Below are 16,224 nucleotides of genomic sequence, written 5' to 3' on the forward strand. Positions count from 1 at the left end.
CTACGGGTTACGCGTAACCCGATGCGGCGCCGGATGCTTCGAGCTCACGAATTCGTGCGTGACCGTGAATAGGCAAAGAGCCGCGCGAGCGACACCGAGCAGCGAATAAGTGCTCGCCGAAAGAAACACGGTGTATCGGGGTCGGAAACTGGGTTTGGAAAAGCTCCACCCCATACGGAGATTTGCTTTGCTAATCAATAGTTATGCATACCTGGGATGTATAGAGACACGTTCTGTACACTTCGCGTGTGCCCTGCGTAGGGAGCTCAGACATTATGTAAACAATGGAGCCAATAAGTCCAGAGACGGTCTTATTTGGGTGGTCTATGTACTCGTAAGCATTTAATCAATTATAGAGGATGTCTATAGGTAACGTAAGACGAGTGGGAAAGTGAAAAATAAACGCGACGTTCGTGGACATTGTAATCGCAGCTTGCAGTACACAGCGACGGCTACAGAGTAGGATGATGTGGACGCGCTGCTACTTGGTATAGATGGATTTGCGCACTTGAAGGAGCGAGCGGACAGTGGCTATACTATGCAGCACTCGGTGGCGTTCATACGAAGACCATTCTTGAACATTGCTTCTGCGAACATTTCGTTGGCCGTATGAGTGGGGTTCGTACAGGTCATGTGAACGAGTCAATGGCATCGGAGCTGCTTAGAGCAATCGTGGACTCGGGGCTGAGGAGTAATCGCCAGGAGTCAGCGTAATTTTGCTTTTTTTATTTTTCGATACATTTATTGCGACCTAATAAAGCAACTTCATGAAGCAAAAAAAGTATGATTCTGTGTTTCTTTCGTTTTCTGTTCTTATCTTCTTTTTTTGTGTGTCTGGGCATGGGGCACATTAATTGCTACATCAGGCGTGCGATTGTGGGCCTGCGGTGTCCGAGAAGATGTTTGGTGGGCTGTTGGACAACTTTTAGGTGTTTCTTTTTTTCAATCACGAATGAAGGCATTTCATATTTTCTGACGCAACCTTTATTGTGTCCAGTTAAAACTATATTGTGTACCAAGAGAGTAAGACAATAGCGCAGTAACAATACTAACATTAATAATTTTTATCGCGTAGAGCGATAAAAATATTGCCAGCTTCGCTGCAAGGACGAAGCATTGACAACGATAACAGCGTATAGCAGTGTACGCCGTGCAGCGTGTCGCTACTTCTCTAGGAAGTCAGCGAGAGAATCGCGAGCGGCTTCCAGTGCGAGCGAAGGAGCCCACGGTCAGAAGATCGTGTCAGCGCTGTCAGATGCGACAGCCCGTGCGCGCAGCGGCAATTAATTTGCCTTTCTTACTACATCTGTCGCAACCGGGCCCACAGAGCCTGCACGGAACGTCCAACGATTGAACCGCATTCTACGGACAGAGGAATCAGGGTAACCAGATGAATCGTTTTACAGGTACAGCAGCAGTGCGCATATACTGAAGTTATTTTTTTTATATAAAGGAACTTGGACCGTTATAAAGAACGCAAATACTTACTAAAATTATCATAATTTTATGTAGAATTTCAAAATATTTTCGTATAGAGATCGTTTCCGTGTATTTAGCGTAGAAGTCTCTTTGGGATTTGTGAACTACGACTGTAGAACGAGGAATACAACGGCATGCGCAGCTTGACCTTTGTACAGCGCGAGCTGTATTCATGTGCACCCTCATGAGTGCCTTGAGAACTTTCTCGTACGCTTAGAGCTAACTTTAATTAAAGGTTTAATAGTTAATTACGCGCTGACAGGTTTAGGACAGGTCACGGCCATAGGGAAGTACGTGACGTCAGCAGCTAAAGATAGTAGGACCCGCATGGTGTCACTGCGACAGTTGAGTGAGATGGTGTGGTGCATGCATACCGTCGGCGGAACGCTGTATAGTCGTATGCGCATAATGTCCTCTTCGAAGGTTGTCGCCGTGCTAAGAACATACTGCGAGGAACTTACAAGGAAGCCAGATCAGGGCAGCACAAAAGCGAGAACTGGAGAACTGGGGCCCTATAATGTAAAACTATTCCAATATGCTTTTATTCCAATCGCCCGACGTCAAATTTGCGTAACCGCAGACGCAAGCATCGGGCGGTGACCCGCCGGGTTGTCTGACCATACCAATCAAACGCTCTCCTCGTTCACGGGAGGTCACTTTTGTTTGCTTGAAAAACGAATAACATTGCCTGCACTGAGCGGCTTATCTTATCTAATTGGCTGACAAGAGGCGAGGAGCACGCTCAAGTGGAGAGGCATTCGATGGGGCCGAGCCACTACAGTGAAAATCGATAACCGGATGAAGAGGGTGTTGCTGGTGTCCGTGATTGGCCCGCTTTCCCTTTCTTAGATTACGGTGACGAGTCGAAAATCGCGGCGGCATGCAAGGGAAGCTTAAGAATGACGCTAAAAAGGATCCTCAGCAAAGAATAGGTGGCAGAACGAGGTCGTAAACGTGCCGAAAGGGCTCGAAAACGTTACACAGCCACGTAAAAAGTTTCTTGAAAGAGCGTAGGTTAGGGCGTGTTGGTATTCCATAACTGAGGTTCTTTAGCGCACAAAAAGGGACGAAAGACAGTGGCGAGACGAGGACACAGCGCTGTGTCCTCGTCTCGCCACTGTCTTTTGTCCCTTTTCGTGCGCTAAAGAACCTCAGTTAAAAAGTTTCGTTACACGCAAATAAGCCCATGCTCTCCGGCAGGTACGCGAGTAGCCAATGCCTGAGCGATCGGCGGCGGCCATCTTCTATTCCTTTCGAAACAGGGCAACCTGCGGCTATTCAGAAAAAAAATTCAGTTTTGTTCGGCATATTAATGCATCTTTAACGCGTACACGTGACTTTGACGCGGTGAGTTTTTGCGGTTTTGTAACGTCGAGTGACAGGCAGATGAAGTGGGAGTGGTCCAAAAAAGTTTTTGACCAATCGCGGAGGGCCGATTGCATAATCGTAATAGAACAGTTTGGAATAGTTTTACGTTATAGCGCCCCTGATGCGCAATCACGACCCACAAGCGCGCACAGAATATACGCGGAACATACGCGCCATAATGAGAAACAATGCGCTAGATGTGACGTTAGGATTAACTTATACGTTTTCTTTAAAAGATGGCAGACATCCTCAAGGACTCCTATTCACTGCAACTGTAGTTCTGTGCTCTAAACTAAGTTTTCCGTGTCAAGGCGTGCATTCGGTTGCGCCGATGATGACGCATCAACAGCGCCTCGCAGATAGTGCAAGGTATCGAGCTGAATCGCTGAACCTGCTACCGGTGATATCTTGAGTGAACGTTTTACGCTAAGGGACCTTTAGTTTTGTCTTGTTCATGTATTTGCATACTATAGGTCTCGGTAATTTTCATGCAGTCCGAGCAGCCTTTGTGCGCTGTTACCCTACCCAATTTCTTTTTTCTTTTTTTCGTTTTTCGTCTCACCTATACTACTGCTCGCCTTTCCACCCTCTTATTCTTTCTTTTCCTCAGACTTGTTTGCTTGACGTCTTTCCCTGCTGCAACCTTCTGATATATATTTTCTTTCTTTGTGCATTTTCCATTCTCCATGAGATAACGCGTTTTGGCTTTTTCACTTACCTCTCACAGTCTCTTGAGCTGGGGTGCAGGCCGAAGCTTAGCCGTATAAGGGGACATTGCACTAGCGCGTAAAAAAGGACACGGAAAAACATGAAAGAAGACACACCGAACACACCCCTTATACGAATAACCACCAACTAGCCCAGCTTTCTGCCGTAAATGAAGCTTAGCTATCTTGTTATTTTAATCGCCTGGCAGTGACGAATGTCGCCTAAGGTGACTGCTACTGGTATTATTGTTAACAATATATATATATATATTGGTGGAGACCTCGATATGTCAAACCAAATGTTAATGCAACTCTCAGATGAAAAAACATTTCGGCATACACTAGCGTGACAAGCTTTAAAGGGTTCCTGAAGTGTTTTTTGTCGTATACGCCTATAGACAAAGAGGGCACCTCTCGACAAATGTTTGCCCACTAGAACTTCGTTGTCAGCGTGCTGTAATCGCACAGGTTCGAGCTGGATTATGGGGTTTCACGCGCCAAAAACCACTTTCTGGTTATGAGGCACGCCTAATAGCACAGATACACAAGTAGTTAAACATTAGCCTCTCCTCAAGCCGCAGCCTTCTCCCTCGAATTTCACACCGTGCGGCCATCGCTATGTTCCGCTTCCTTTAGGCGGTGACGCAAGTGTTGTGTACTTACGGCTGATTAGGACCGCGTGCGCTCCCGCGGGCCTCTCATGCGCAGTTTTTATCGTTGAGCCTGGGTTACATGGAGTGAAATGGAAAGCCCAACTGCGCGCGGCCGGATGGAGACCGAGCGGCACTATGCAGAACGTTCGCTGCCTTTTCCTTTTTCTTTGTTTTTTTTAGGTGCTACATGAAGCGAAAAAGGGCGGATGACACTGCTGGCGTTCGCCGCATTGCTTCGAACGTATATGCAATGTACAAACTACGCAGTAGCTGTTTCCGGTATTATTTCGGTTTGGTAATCGCCTGACAACATGAAACTACCAAATAACGCGTATACGTTTACGGTTGTCTCTACGTTACACTTGTAAGATTTCTTTGCAGCCGTCAGTGAAAAAAGAAAGCGCTGGCGCGCGAACTTGCCAGTGTTGTGAAATAGGTTATTGATAACGCTTTCGTACCTCTACGATCTAAAAAAAAAGGTAAGGAGAAGAAACACTGCCACCGTTAATCGAACGCACACTCCCTGCGTGGGAAGTTGGATGGGGTGCCGCTAGCCCAAAGTATAACTCCACATGGCGGCTCTACGAAGGACGGTATGACACCTTGTGAAATACGTTCAATTGCCTTCGCAACGCTTCTTTCTTTCCGGATCGCGGCTCATTAAGATATCTTCCTGCTATCATTCTGGGCAAATGATATACGGAACTTGCCCCACTGACATATTCGGAACATGCGGTTACCGCTAGACGCGGTTTGCTTCTTTAAAACTTCGGGTGATCGCTGCGTTGACCAGAGAGGTTGGTGTCCACACTGAGGTACAGCGCTCGAGTCTTCTGTACAGCATGTAGTCACTGCCGTTTACTGCCTGCACACACCTTCAGTGCAAGACGAGCGTAATGCAGCGTTGGTACCGGTCATGTCCCCGCCATCAAAAAAGACGTCGCTTCTTCCATTTTCATGTGGGACCCCCTCCGTGACCCATCACTTTCTCGGGCAGAAGCGGGCCACTGTTTTGAAGTAACGACTACATTCATTGCATTTGGGTACTTGTTTTTAAGGGTACACAAATTACAGTGCATACGTGTGCTATTAAAGATAAGCTTAGTTCAGCGGTTTGTTTAAGAGAAAGATCTAAGCGCTCTACGTAAACTGTGTAATTTATTACAAAGTTTTGAAAATGTGCATCGCATCCGATCTCAGTGGCGCCGCCTCCCCTGCGTTTTCGAACGGTATACGTAGCGGCGTGGGGGAGTGATGTCACTCGGACGTGCGATTCGATTGGCTACGAACGTTACGTCATTGGGAATGCTTTAAGGGCACCAGGGTAAGGTAAACTTCGAAAGAAAAAAAAACTTATTGGTCAGAAGAACCTACCCTACCAACTCAGCGCTTTTGTACGCTATCGTCACAATTATTTCTGCGTTCCAGGAAAATGCAACGGAAGAAGACTGAGGATCGGTTTGCCGATAAAATTAAGTTGGGCAGGCGTAAGTTAGGGGTTGGTTGACGCCGATCAATATTAATTAATGACCTGTGAAAGCTCCCTTCGTCTTGCAGTGGTCTTATGATGTACGGTGATGATGACATTGACAAGACTAACATTATGATGGCTACGTTTAGTGGCGTGGGGCCGGCCACGCCCATCCGTCCCTTCCTTGGTTTCCTCCTTACCAGAGCTTTCAGCAGACCATCGAAGCCATTTATTGCGTTTGCGCTAGTCCTTGTTCTATGTTCAGATCATTCACCTCGCGCCATTCCTTTACAATTCTTTTTCTGTGTATTTATTTCAATAATCTGCACCGTCGTTCGTTTCTTTAGCGATCGTTTCGTCATAAGTTATATTCGAGTTTCCTTCTTGTTATTCACCCTCTCCTTAATGACTCGAAACGGGCAATATCTAGGCCGCAACTGGCCATCTTCTTTATTTGCTTTCTTTTTCTTCACCAAATAAGAACGAAGAAGACAAAGATCGGCGGTTCGAGTAAGCCATCGCGTGAAGGAACAAGCAATCACGCCATAGCGGGCTCGAATCCTTCGGAAGTAAGCCCTCGGTGCAAGAATCAAGAGTCCACGACATGGCCGCCCCCGTACAGTCTCCCCGCAACGCAGCGCAGGGCAAGGAAGGCGCACTAGAGCTTTTCAGTGCCCCGAATGACGTCGCCGCCGGCTTGGACTCACTCAAGGTACTGTTCATGTTCGTCGCTCTGGTGCTGGTCTGCGGTGTCGGCACGTACATGCTTTACACCGCCAATAAGGAAGACGACAAGGCCGATCATTCCAATGACACCGTCCACCACAATCCGACGGCCGTCATCACACCCCAGCTTCTCTGCGTGATGACGAGCGCCCCCGCGTACGAGCAGAAAGGCGAGGTGGCCTACTCTCCTTGCGACTACCTCGTCTACTACGCCAAACCGGAGGAGTTCGACCCGAACATGGCGTACGACATCCACGGCGTTAAGATTCTCGTCGGAATTTGCGCCGACGACGAGAAGAGACGCCCGGGCGGCCTCGACCAAGCGGCCGACGCCGAGTACTTCAAGAAGCTGGCTTCGTGGCTCGGCAACCGGTACGCCGTCATGGACTTGAACATCGCGAGCGACTTCTCGGACGTGGCCGCGGCGGGACAGAAGGTCCGCGACGCTCTCGGGAAGATCAAGAAGGAACGCGAGAGGCCCGAACTCGCCGTCCTGGGTATCAACGTTCGGCCGAAGGACGTGGACGCCACGAAGGAGAACGGCAAGAAGCTCGACGCCATCGCGAGAGGCGTGATGATCGTCTTTCAAGCGCACGCCACCTCCGTCGTTTCGGGCCCGTGCGTGATGAGCTTGAACGAAGCGGTCATCACGAAGGAAAACTACGAGAAGCTGGCCGAAGGGATAAGCGGACCGGTGGCCATGTCGACCACCGTGGCCGTGGTGAAGTTCCGTCCCAGCGACTCCGCGAAGACCAATGCCGGGGACCTGTGCGAAGGCTACGAGGTCCTGAACCGCAGCAGCAAGGAGTGCGGCGCAGCGTCCCTGGGCCCTGACGAATCGCGCGTCGTGCACGGGGGCTTCGTGTACGAGTGCAACACCAACGCCTCGGCGCAGGCGCTGTTTGTCCGCAACGAGACGCACCCGTCGGCGTCGTGGAAGTTCAACGTCGCTTTCTTCGACGTCGATCGCTATTTTCCCCATAACGACACAAAGTGTCCCACTTTTAAATTGGCAAATTTTTACAGAAAGGGACCGCGAAGCCACGAAAGCCGGCAACGGTGATTATTCTCTAATAAACGCCACTCGTCTATCTTTTCATACATCAATTGCACTTTAAGCCCACAGCTATTTTCCCTGTTTTCCCTGGCTTTGACCCGCCGTGATTGCTTAGTGGCTTATGATGTTGCGCTACTAAGCACGAGGTCGCGATATGGAATCGCGGCCGCGGTGGCCGCGTTTAGATGGGGGCGAACGTCAGACGTCCTCACCGGTTTCGCCAGCACCTCGTATGTCCCGTGCCCAGCGTTAGCGCGATCCTGACATCTTCAGTGGCGCTGATGAGAAAGACGAAGATTGGCTGGAATAGTATGAAAGCTATGGCAAATTTTTCGGAATATATACGCCTCCTGTTCACTTGGCCAAAAAATCTTTTCAGATAAGAAAAACTGAAGTAATTTTTACCCGGGCAGGCTGTCGAACACGAATGTTAAACTTTTATCGTCACAAGGCTGGTCTGGCACCCTCCCCTCTGTGCCCATTCTGTGCAGTAGATGAGACCATAGATCATTTCTTTCTCATTCTGCCGATGTTTTTCTTCTTTAAAGAAAAACATTTTAGAACCAACGTTCAGGCAACTTGGTTTAAATTTTTTTCAGTTTAGATATCCGTTTTCTAGCAGCCTCCTCTTTTAGAAACTACCATAGGAATCTTTCCTCAGCCGCGGAGGAATTCATAGTTCTTTCAATGCGATTCTCTTAAGTTCTTAAAACATTATCTTTATCCATTTCCACCTGACACTTTTACCAATTTTTGTAATACCACCATCTTCCTAATAGCAGCCAATACTTGCCTAATCCCCCACAGTGGTACGCCCCATCGAAAAAGAATATCATGTTCTATCCTATCGTATCAAAGAGCGAGCACCAGCAACAAATGAGACGACTCCCTGAAACTGAACAACGCTAGCATTTTATTTAACAGGTGTCTCCAAGCTGTGGTTTAAAGACCACGAAACCAATCTCCTGACGTGGACTAGCTTCTAATGCAAGCAAAGGACGGGACATGAGAGCAGCAGGAAGCGTTGGTAGCATTTGTCAAGTAGAACAGTCCAGGCCATCTCGAGCTCGCGCCTCCCCGGAGACTGGCGATGTGGCTGCAGCGCCGAGCATGCCTCTTCACTACAATATGTGTTTCCTGGAAATAATCCAGGAGCAGTGGTTACCGAGGACCATACGTTCATTGGCGAAGGTGAGGCGGAAAGGCAGGGTTTTGGCCCAAAGTTTGCAGGTGGCGGGCACGGGCGATCTGAAGGCCCGGAACAGCAGCTGAGAAGGTGGTGTGCTGCCTCTGTAGTAGGTGCGTTACAAAAGGACAAGGCGTAGGGGGTGCGTGTGCACTAAGTATCCACGTAGCCTGTAGAACAGGAGTCAATGCGACACCCACGTATATCCTCCTGCGCGCAGCACCCTCCCGACGAGCCAAGCCACCGGATAGCTCTGATACACGGAGGAATAAGTACAGGCGTGGAGCGCCGGAGATATTCCTAGTGTAGAAGCACTGTGTCTGCTGGAGACAGTCGACAGGACTTGCCCGACCCAAACTGAGATACGCATGGTCAGTTTGAGGCCTTGTTGCCTACCGAGAGGCTGCAGCGGAGTGTAGCAGGCTCTTAGAACGAACTGGCGAATGCCTTGGCTGTGTCGCGAGCACGCACCGCTCAACTTTATTTTCATCTTCTTTTGCATCGCCGACCGAGAGCGCGGCATCGGTGGACGCTACAGAGCCCCCCGCACAGACGGAATGGCGAAATGTACTTGTCGACGAAGTGGAGATGATGCTGTCTGTGTTACGTGCAGATCCGCGGATAGGCCGGCGACATCCGCGGGGAGCTCCGTGGGAGGCGTCTCAAGGTAGGCCGGTTTGTGGCCGTATATTTAGACTATCTCTTCGCGACTATTTAATAGGATGGTGGCGGACTTCGGCGTCTTGTAGGGGACACGGTACGGCCCATGTAGGGGGGTGTAAGAGGTGCCTTTACAGCGTCTCCTCTGAGAAAAACCTGTGTCGACGACGCAAGGTCCGGATGCACAAAGATGCCGTGTCCCGCAGATCGAGGCGGAACGGGGCACAGTTGCTGAATGCGGTCCTGTAGCGGCTGGGGCGAGGGGTCCAAAGGATCGAACAAATCTCCAGGAAGCCGCAGCTGTGGTTCATAGACGAGTTTGTTCGGAGAACAGCCAAGGTCGCGAAGAAGGACAGCGCGTAGGCCGAGAAGCACCATAGGAAGGTGGTCGACCCAGTGCTATCTCCCTATCCAGGCGCGCAGTGAGAGCAGCCTTGAGCTGGTGATGGAGCCACTGAACCATGCTTTTGGCACGGGTATGGTATGCAGTGGTACGGCAGTGTTTATCGCCAAGCAGGCGGCTGAGGGAAGTGAAGGAGGCATAGTCTAACTGCCGGCCGCGATCAGTGGTCACGATGCTGGGGCGGCCGTAGCGGGAAACCCATGCCGTAACGAAGGCTTTGGCGACCGTTTCTGCAGTGATGTCCGGAATGGGCACGGCTTCGGGATAACGGGTGAAGCGGTCAGTTATTGTTAGAATGTACCAGCAGTCGTGAGAGGGAGGAAGTGGTCCAACCAAATCAAGGTGGACGAGGTCAAAGTGACAGCCAGGTGGCAAGAAAAACAGCATTTGAGTCTTCGTGTGGTCTAGCGGTCTGGCACGCGAGGTACGTCGAACATCGTGGCGAACAGCATGGCGAACATCGGTGTTAATTCCTGGCCAGACGTAGCGCTGTGTAATGAGGCGCTGCGTGGCTCGGATGCTGGGATGGTGTTGTGAAGGGACTAGAACATCGCCCAATGGAAGGCAGCCGGAGTGAAGGGGCGAGGTGCAGCCGCTAATCTGTCACACCAGAGTGAGCCAGGCACAAACGTGGGAGGAACGAATTGCAGACAAAGGGAACGGGGATAGTCACGCAGCCCTTGATGATCAGGGTCTTCCATATGCGCCTGAGCTAGACGTTCCTAGTCCACAGTTGATGTAGAATTGCCGAGGGAGGTGTGCGGGAGAGCGCATCAGCTGCCTCATTTTCAGTGCCTTTTGACCAGTTGACGAAGTTCACGTGCGACGTACTTGGAAGAATTTGTACGGAAGACATATACCAGAGGTTTATGGTCCGTTAAAACATAATATGGCTGGGCCTCCAAGATTTGCCGGAAGTGCTGGATAGTGGAGTATAAAGCGAGCAGCTCGCGGCCAAAAACGCTGTAGCGAGGCTCGGCAGGTTGCAGCTACCAAGAGAAGAAGCTGAGTGGACGCCACTCGGAGTCAAGATGCTGCTAGAGAACAGCGCCGATGGCAACACTGGAAGCATTCACCATGATGCGAGTAGGTACGTTAGTTCTCGGGTGGATGAGGAGCACCGAATGGGCGACGGCTTGTTTAGCAGCCCTGAAAGCAGCTTGAGCTTCGGGAGACCTGGAAATCGCGGATGAGGAGCTTTTGGTCGTGTGAAGGTCAGTCAGTAGACGCAGAAGCTCAGTACAGTGCGGAATAAAGCGCCGAGAGAAATTCACTAGGCCCAGGAACTCACGCAGCTGGCGGAAGATAGTGGGTGCTGGGAAGTGTTTGCACGGCCTGAACGTGGGAGGGCAACGGACGAATTCCTAGCGCCGAGATGTGATGACCCAGGAACTCGAGCTCGGAAGACCCAAAGACGCATTTCGGGGGGTTGACAATCAGGCCATATTTTTGAAAGTGCTGCAAGAGTTGCCGGAGGTGACGCTCATGATCTTGTGGATTGGGACTGGCGACGAGGATGTCGTTGATGTCGGCAAATGCAGCCAAGAGTAGGCGCGTTACCTTGGCAATGAATCTTTGGAACGTTTGAGGTGCGTTGCCTAGCCCAAAGGGTATGCGCACATACTCAAACAGGTCGAAGGGTGTAGTAATGGCCGTCTTCGGGATATCGGCAGGCTCAACGAGGATTCGGTGATAGGCCTTGACAAGGTACACTTTACTACCGCTTTTGCATCCTTCCAAGTGGCCTGTGAAATCTTGAATGTGTGGAAGAGGATAGCTATCGCGGACCGTGTTATCGTTGAGCGCCCGGTAGTAAGCTTTTTTGTGAATTCCGGGATGTGCAGCGTAACGAAAGGTTTAGGCAGGACTCATGGAGGTATTCTCAGAATAGAGGCGGGAGAAAATCCTGATGCTAAAACATTCTGATGGTGGAATATAGCCCTTGAAAAGCTGCAACATAGTTGGGTGGCAGGGAGCGACGACAAAGGATGGTGTCCGTGTCGGGTCAACACGCGAAGTTACATTCGGATAGGCTGGCAGAGTAAGTATACACAAACAGGACAAGCATGAGCTTCGGCTGCTGTTCCATTGGTTTACGTGCATCGTGGGAGGCCCAAACATGCGCACAATGCTTGAGCTTGAATGCTCTCCAGCGTGCGCACACAGATAAGTTCAATCACTGAGGGCACCGGCATGCTGTACCGCATATACCCTACGAATAGCGTTTGGTACAATTGGAATAATGATGACTAAGAGTGGCCCCATCTTGTTCCTGCAACGATACTAAGGACGTGAGCAAAGCTCATCAGCATAGACTACAGTGCGGCGACGTCTCTTGGCCAAGATAGCCTCCGGTCTATGACTACGCCAAGGAATATGTGGTGTGTTAGTTCAGATATCGCTGTTCCGTTAACGTATATGGGACACCCAGTCATTCTTTTTCGCGTGAATCACGGAACATTTTTTGACTGAAAGCTAGAGGCCCTGACGCCGCAAATACTTAGCTGTGATTGTCACTACTCGTTGAAGCATAGCACGCATTTGGGGACGTGTGGCTCCAGATGACCATATGCATATGTCGTCTGCATATGCATATGTCGTCTGCAATCTTCACCGTGTTAGGAAGTTCAGATGAAAGGCCAATCAATGCAACATTGAAGAGAGTTGGACTGAGAATTCTTCCTTCTAGAACCCCAAGTGGAGCCCAAATCGACAACACCGTCAGTGGAAGAATGGCCTCTTCTGAATCCACTCATAAACTCAGGAAAGCAATTATTGCTCTTTAGGAACCACTACATCCTTGACAAGACCATTCTTTCCACTATTTTGCTGACCCAACTGGCTAAGGCAGTCGGTCTGTAGGAGGAAAGCTCGCTGGGGCACTTTCCTGGTTTAAGCAACGCTACAATGCGACTGCATTTCCAACTATCTGGAACATTTCCTGACTCCGAAGTAGTATTACAAAGAGATAAAATGGTACATCGTGGCTCTGTGCCAAGATGGCAGAGTGCAGTGTACATGATTCCATGAGGTCCTGGTGCCGATGAGCGTCTGGAAACCGAAATTGCAGCGTCAAGTTCTTGCATCGTAAGAGGTACTTCGAGTCGCTCTTCACGTGACGGGGCGCGATGGTGAGAAAACGTGAAGTCACTTCATGACACGTGTCCACAATAAGTTCAGAGTAGTCTTCTGCTACCCCAATTCGGTCCTGCGCTGATGCAGAGCCAAGGCACGGAATGGGTGCTTTTGTTGTGGAGTTGCCTGGAGACCGTATAACCCGGCAGATCTTAGATAGAGGCCGTTTTGGGTTTAGGGATCCACAGAATGTCCTCAAACGCTGTCTGTCAATCTTGTACAGATGTCGACGAACATGTCATTGAGCTCGGCGACTGTTCAAAAGGGCTGACGGTGACTGTTTTTCTGTATCACTGCTCCGCGCGGCGACGGATTCCACGAAGAGCCTCATATTGTGTGTCGACCGATGATATGTGCCTCGGTGCGTTAACTTGTCTAGTTTTGTCCTGCAGGGTAGAAGGCAATGGTGCCTTCTATTTTGGATGGAGATGTCATGCGCTGACAACCGATATCGACAGACGTCTTAAATAAAATCCAGCCTGTTTGACGGATGCAACGTGACGCTGAGCGACAGAACCAGCTAAACTGAACGTAAATTAGGAGGTGACCACTACAATCAGTCTCTGCATCCGTCGACCAGCATGTTGAAGACAGAATGCTCCTTGATACAAACGTTAGCTCAAGACAACTGCTGTGCGATGTGCCAGGAATAAATATAGGAGACCCGTCATTATCCCATTTAGTGCCTGAATACATATAAAATCGGCCAAATTTTTGCCATGTGAATTCATTGCAGTGCTAGTCCACAGGGCATGGTGCGCGTTAAAGTCACCAATCACGATAGTGGATCTTGCGATGCTTGCAGCACAGACATCAGGTGCGAGCAATCGATCCTCGCTCTTGGATGGATGTATCCTCGAATTACGGGGAACGGTGCCATATGTACGTTATGTTAAGGCATACGTAATAATTACTAGTATGCGATGGGACGTCATGTCCGAAGTATACCAGATCGTGACATACACAAATTCATACTTTGCTTGATGTGCGGTCGTTGCGAAACCATATCTGAACATAACCAAAAATACCGAAAGAAGAATCCATATTAGGCTAGCAGATAAAGATAACTGGAAATTTGTACTTAAATACCCGCTGTCGGAAATCTGACAAACGACCACGCAGAACTTGAGCATTCCGTTGCATGATAAGCGATTTACATATCCGTAATTCAAACATCGCCGCCTTATGTGCTTAGTAAAGAACTACTAGAAGCGATTCCAACACTTCAAGCAGCTGCATGGCAGCTTTAGCAGCCGTGCAGCTACTTAGGCCGGAAAGAATCTTGTACCTTGAGCCCATTGCGTGTAGCAGCGGTACATAAGGGCGTTCCGAAGGCCTTGATGGTAACAGAGGCTACTGAGCCTCCGATGCGTTCGGGGTTGATGGCGAGCCGCCTTGCACTTTCGTAGAATACAAAAGCTTTAAGGCACGTGTTTCTTCATTCCTCAGACGAGGAAACGGTGAAGGCTGGACTTGAGCCCTCGATCCTTCTACGCGAGGAGCGCTGCGGTCCAAATACCCTTTGTCACACTGGGACTGTGGGAATGTATGCATGTGAATTCCGGTTTCTGTGTGGAGGGGGAGGGGCGGAGGGGAGAGAATGATCATTGGATTAGTATCTCTCTCGAAGAACCTAGAGACCCTGAAGAACCACAGTAACCTTGGCGGCGAGTTGGTATATTTGCATTATGAACACGAGTGTCCAAACACGCGGAGCAAAAGAAAGGCCGACACTTCGCTCGACTCGAAAGTAAGTTTGATTAGGAAAACTAAGAAATATGTATATGAAACATCATGAGATGCACGCTGAAGGGTGCACAGTTCACAAGTCAAGCTAACTCCATGCAGCAAACCACCACAAGTGCACAACCACAGCACATTTCAACATCATAACTGCGCATGTCAATGGCAGCGTCTTTTAAGGTATTCAAATTCTTCATCGTGTATGCTGAACGAGTGTGTGCTAGCGCGTTCGTCCTTCCGTCTTTTAATAGGGAAAGATTCGATAAATTCGCAGTTATCTTTGTTTGTTCTTTGACAAAAAGACAGTGTTTTGGAACACCTGTTCACAATGGTGGGCCAAATTAGGCTATTTCTATCTTGTTTTCCCACTCCGCGCATATCTTCTAACCTTTTATTGACGCAGCGTCCACTTTAGGTGATATAAGCATTTCCACACGTCAAAGGAATTAAATAAGCCACCACGACATTGCAAGAAGCAAACTGAGACTTGTGGTCAATCTTGCAGGGCCCTTCTGTTTCGCCACTGCTTCTGTTTGTTTTCTGTTTATTTAGTTTTTTCTATTCAGTGAGGCTGCATATAATTTTTCAACTTGCAAGGGGCTAGAAACATCACAGGAACTTGAAATATTTTCTCTTTCTTTAACCCGTGTGACTTTCTATGGACGTATATAATATTGAATTATCTTTTTCGCTGTTCACCTGCCATTTCTTGGTCTTCCGAAGAGACCCAATTTTAACACATTTTAGTAAATTTGTAGCAATAGACGAAAATGTGAGACCGTTATAGCCTGCAGCCCTCAACCTGTTTATCTGTCCTTCAAGGCTGTGACTCATGAGATGGGTACCTGGCTTGAAAATCACTGATTTTAAGCATGACTGCACAATGCCGATTTAATAATTATGGAATGCCCAAAAAAAGCATTTAACGGTGGTTTCATTGTTCTAGGGCACTACATCCAATAGCGATGGTTATGTTCTTGCAGTAGTTTTAAATCTAGGAACCGCAACTTGTTCTCGCGGCATTTCACACGTGAAGGTCGAACTCATGCCATTTTCTTTGGAAACATTTAAAATATGATCTGTCGGGCTGTTGCAAGTAGATTTATTGCTCAGAATAAGATAATCATTGACAAAACGGAAGATTTTAACAATACGTTTTCCTATTTCTGCTCCAGCATTCTGTCCACTCTTCACAGAAGGATGTTGCTCTGAAGCCCTGAGCCAATGCATACCCATACAAACATTTCCCGATCCCCTTCAATAATAGTGGCGTCCAAATAGAAGAAAAGCAGTTCTAAAAGTTTTTCAACTGACATACTGGCTCAATGATGAACTGAAGCTCATCATAATCTTATGTTACAGCAAGCTAACACATTCCAGAAGTTTTTCTTGAAGCATGGCCTAAGAAAGGTTTTTGATGTCCATAATAAACATGTTTTGCTCCTTCAAAGATTACCCTACTGATTACGCACCAAGAATGGGTCAACGTAAGCAAGAATCTTAAGTACGTCTTGTAAAAAAAAAAGCTGTAAATAACGAACTTCCCCGTATCTTTTTCGAAAACTATCCGCCATTTTCAGAACTGCATTTTAACTTGAAGCCTGTGCTTCATTTCATCGCCTGTTGTGAACGCGCC

Source organism: Dermacentor andersoni, chromosome 2, assembly GCF_023375885.2.
Source record: "Dermacentor andersoni chromosome 2, qqDerAnde1_hic_scaffold, whole genome shotgun sequence".
Taxonomy (NCBI): domain Eukaryota; kingdom Metazoa; phylum Arthropoda; class Arachnida; order Ixodida; family Ixodidae; genus Dermacentor; species Dermacentor andersoni.